The sequence below is a fragment of the Penaeus monodon genome, chromosome 40 (genome assembly GCF_015228065.2).
Source record: "Penaeus monodon isolate SGIC_2016 chromosome 40, NSTDA_Pmon_1, whole genome shotgun sequence".
Classification (NCBI taxonomy): domain Eukaryota; kingdom Metazoa; phylum Arthropoda; class Malacostraca; order Decapoda; family Penaeidae; genus Penaeus; species Penaeus monodon.
Window position 1 is genome coordinate 12270773 of NC_051425.1, and position 5000 is coordinate 12275772.

A 5000-nucleotide genomic window follows, 5' to 3' on the forward strand; every position below is an offset into this window, starting at 1 on the left:
GGTATTGTAGCATCAACAGCTATGCGTGAGACTACGTCTACGCGTTTGTTAAGATCTTGCTTAATGCTTCTGTTCTTGACAGATGATTTTGCAATATTTATATCCTCTATTTCACACTGTTAATGAAACGTCTAGCTGGTTATCATCGCAGTTATTTATTAGGTCAAGGTCAGCTGGCAATCCTCATTTTGTTTACAACTTGCAAGGAGGTCTGCGTATTACTCATATCTCGAAGGTACTTTCCCATGTCTCAAGTACAAATAATTTCTTTTGATATTGCGTAATAAGTTTTGCTGTAATTTCTTGAATCTAAATTTATTTACCTTTTTTTTTATTCCCCCTTTTTCTTTCCCTTTTTAATTCCCTATCTTTGTCGTTTTCTTTATTTATTTCTCTTCCTCTCATTTTTTTTTTCTCTTTCTCTTTTTTTCCTTCTCTTTCCTTCTTTGATTTTGTTTCTATATTTCCTGTTTTCTTCTTCTTCTTCTTCTTCTTCTTCTGCTTCTACTTCGTTCTCTCTTTTCCTTCTTCCTCTGCTTACCTTTCTTTCTCTATTTTCATCTTCTTTTTCATGTTCTCTCCTTTCTTCTTCTTCTTCGTATTCTCTGTATTATTCTCTTGTTTCTTCTTTATCATCATCTTACTTTTTTTTTCTTTTATATTTTTCCTCCTTTGCATCTTTATATTTTCTGCTTATTTTATTTTTATATACTTTTTGACGAAATTACTTGTACTTAAGAACAAGAATAATGAGGAAATAAAAGAAAGGAATAAGCGAATTATAAGCGGATTTACAGTAGACAAAGAGAGCAAAGGGATTGAGCGAAATAAAAGAAGGGATTTTAACCTATTCAGAAGAAGGAAACTACTGATTCTAATCTAGAATGAGAGAAAAAAATACATACATACATATATATATATATATATATATATATATATATATATGTATATATATATATATATATATATTTATTTATTTATTTATTTATTTATTTATTCATTTATTTATTTATTCTAAAAAAAACTGATTTTAAACTTCAGAAAAAAAAAATTAATCTGTTCTGAGAAAAATATTGATCTTAAACTATAACAAACACGGATTTCAAAATCATTCTGAAGAGACATGATATAAAATTTAATACTCAATATCTAAAAAAAAACTACGAATTTTAAGATGTTCTGAGAAAAAATAAACTACGGATTTTTAAACTAATTAAAGAAAAAATCACGTATTTTAAACTATTCTGAAAAAAACTACGGATTTTAACCCATTCTAAACTATTCTAAGGGAACAAAATACGGATCTTAAACCATACAAAAAAATAATTATTGTTTAATTAATAAATAGGGATTTTAAACTATTTCGAAAAAACGGATCCTATAGAATTCTGAAGAAAAAGCTGCGAGTTTTAAACTAATCCTTATAAGCTGCATGTTTCAAATTGTTCCGAGAGCTTTTGGCTTGGAAGCAACAGCAAAAGGAATGCAAGCAGCAGTGGCTAAAGAAAAAAAAGGTATATAAAAAATATATTTTAAGAAACAAAAAAAAAGGCCCAAAAATGGTAAGGAATTAAATGGAAAAAATAATATCATCATTTTGATAATGATATGGAAAGTAATGGTAATTATTACAGTCATAATCATAATGATGATCTTGATAATAAATCAAATAAAAGCCACGCACAACGCGAGGTGAGGGCAGCGTAGTGAAGCATAAAATTTAAAGAAGTGTAAATCTAAACAAAAAATCCCGAAAAGGAAATTTCAGAAGTGCAGAAAAGACGACCCGCGTGACCTATGACCTGCAATGCGACGTGAGGAATGGCTCTGACCTTTCCCGGGCAGTTGGCAGAGTGTGGTGACCTTGATCAAGTCACTAGCTGTCTGGAAAGAATGTTATTACCACCTGTACTGAAGTTGTTACTGATCTGTTGACCTTCCGTGGGAGTTGTTGCCTTGCCTAGGAAGGGCTGGGCATGCGCGGGAAGGTCAGCTGGGGCGAGTAAGGTCAGTCTGACTGAATAAGGTCATTCTGAACGAAGAAGGTCAGGTGGTGGTCACGTGTTCTATACTCCTGCGCTGTTTCCTCATTCGTTCTCTTTGTGATTTTTCTCTCTTCCGTTTTCATTCTTTTCCACTTTTTTTATTTCCTTTTTATATCTGTGCGTCTGTTTGACTTTCTGGTTGTCTGTTTCTCGTTCTCTGTTCTTCTCTGTCTGTCTGTCTGTTTTTTTTCTCGCTCCCTTTCTCTCTCTTTCTATCTATCTATTACTCTCTCCTTCTCTCTCTCTCTCTCTCTCTCTCTATCTATCTATCTATCTATCTATCTATCTATCTATCTATCTATTACACTCTCTCTCTCTCTCTCCATATATATATATATATATATATATATATATATATTATTTACTCTCTCTCTCTCTCTCTCTCTCTCTCTCTCTCTCTCTCTCTCTCTCTCTCTCTCTCCTTCCCTCCCTCTCTCTCTCTCCTACTCCCTCGCCCCTCTCCCTCTCTCTCATCCCCGCTGTTAAAAATAATAAACCAGTAAATGGCAAAATACAAACTTCACCAACATATAACAGAGAAAGGAAAGAGATCAGCAGGCAGTTCTGTTTGGCAACACCCGTCCATTTACACCTTGACAGCCAGCGCACGCAAAAACAAAACGTGTTTCAGTTACCCCCTTCACAACGGCCAGCTGATCCGGTAAACAAACCGCTCGAATTAACACGAAGGATTCCCGGACCAATCCAAACACGAATAACCAGATAATCTAATAATTCAAGACAAAAAAATAAAGATAAAAGAGAGAGAGAGAGAGAGAGTCCCACGAGTAAAAAGAAATAGCATAGCAACAGCGCAAACAGAGAAATGAGAAAATAAAAGGCAGCCAACGGAACAGGACTGCACATCAAAGCAGAACTTTTCCCTTTCACTCGAAGCCATCTTGGGAGATCGCTTTGTCAAGAAGGCGGGGAAAATTTACGGTGTCGTTGCTAATGGCACTGTTGTTAATGGTAGTTGTTGGTTTTTGTTGTCATTGTTATTACTCTTATTATTATTACTCATATTGGTAATGTTCTATTCCTTACTGTTATTACTATTATTATTATTATTATTATTATTATTTTTTGTTGTTGTTGTTGTTGTTGTTTTTATTGTTATTATAATAATAATAATAATAATAATAATAATAATAATTATTATTATTATTATTATTATTATTATTATTATTATTATTTATTATTATCACACTTCATCATCATCATCATCATCATCATCATCATCATCATCATCATCATCATCATCATCATCATCATCATCATCATCATCATCGTCATTATTATCATGATAATAATAAAGATAATGATAATAAAAATAACAATAATGATAATGATAATAATGATAATAATAACAATATTAACAATAATAATGATAATAATATGATAATGATAATGATAAGAATAGATAAAAAAATAATGATAACCATGATAATAATAATGAAAATGCCATTATAATGATAATAGTAATAGCAGTGATAATAACGCTGGTGATGATAAAAATTATAATGATAGTGAGAATATTAATGATGATGATGATGATGATGACAAATATAATGATAATAATAATAATGATGAGGATAAAAATAACAACAACAACAATAACTAACAATAAAATTATAATAATGATAATAATAATAATAATAGTAGTACTATATAACAACAACACTAATAATAAACATAATAATGATAATAGAAATTATGATGATGATAGTATTGATAATGATAATGATAATAATAAAGATAATAATAATAATAGCAATAATAATGATAATAAAGACTGCAGTAATAATGATAATAGTAATAATAACGATGGAATAATGATAATGATTATAGTAATAATGATAATATTAATAATAATAGTAGTAATGATGATGATGATGATGATGACGGTGATGATGATGATGATGATGGCAATAATAATAATAATTATCATCATCATCACAATAGTAATAATAACAAGGGTAATGATAACAATAATGATAATCATTATTATCATTATTATTGTCATTACTATTTTCATTATTTTTATCATTATTATTATCATCATTATTTTATCATTATTATCATCATCGTTATTTTATCATTCATATTATTTCCTCATCTTTGAAATTCTTATCATCATCATCTTATCATTATCAATATCGCTACTACTGTTATCGCACCAAGAATACTCATTGTAACTAAAACATTATTATCATTATTATTATTATTATTATTATTATTATTATTATTATTATTATTATTATTATTATTACTATTATTATTACTATTATTATCGTAATCGTTATTATCACTATTATCATTGTCATCAGTATCAATATCACTATCATTATTATGATCATTATTATCATTATTACCATCATCATCATCATCCTCGTCATCACTAACAGGCATAAGTGATAATTACGATCCCATTAATAATGATAATGTTAACGTCAATGCTAAAATGGACCAGAAATCGTCATTATCCTTGCCGCTACTTTCAAGCATTCTTTACACATTTCTTTTGGCACCTGATGGCATTTAATCAATATCATCATTAATTGTTGCAATTATTAATTTCGATTCACTTTTTTTTTTTGACGAGTTCGCACGATTTTCCTTATTTTCTTTTCTCTGTTTTTAGCTTTGCTTTTAATAGTTCCTCCTTCACTTTGAAAAGAAGAAGATAAACACGAAGAAACAAAGGAAGAAGAGTTTTAAAAAATAAGAAAATAAAAAAAATATATGACTTGAATGAAACTTTTTTTGATATCATCGACTTTTTTCTTTTTTTTCGACTTTTTTTCACTTCTTTTGTTATGACGGAGTGTCCCTCGTCAGCGTTCTCGTCCAGTCTTATCTTCCTCCTTTTCTTTCTTCTGCCTCTCTTTCTCCTGCTTCTTCTTTTCCCTTTTGCTTATTTCCTTTCTTCTTCCTCTCTCATTTTCCTCTTCT

At 29.7% G+C, this 5000-nt stretch overlaps 1 protein-coding gene across 3 annotated transcripts in view; it reads right to left on the reverse strand.

Moving 5' to 3' along the window:
* LOC119597871 overlaps positions 1 to 5000 on the reverse strand; it is a 13530-nt gene that overhangs the window by 7630 nt on the left and 900 nt on the right. The window lies entirely within an intron of this gene.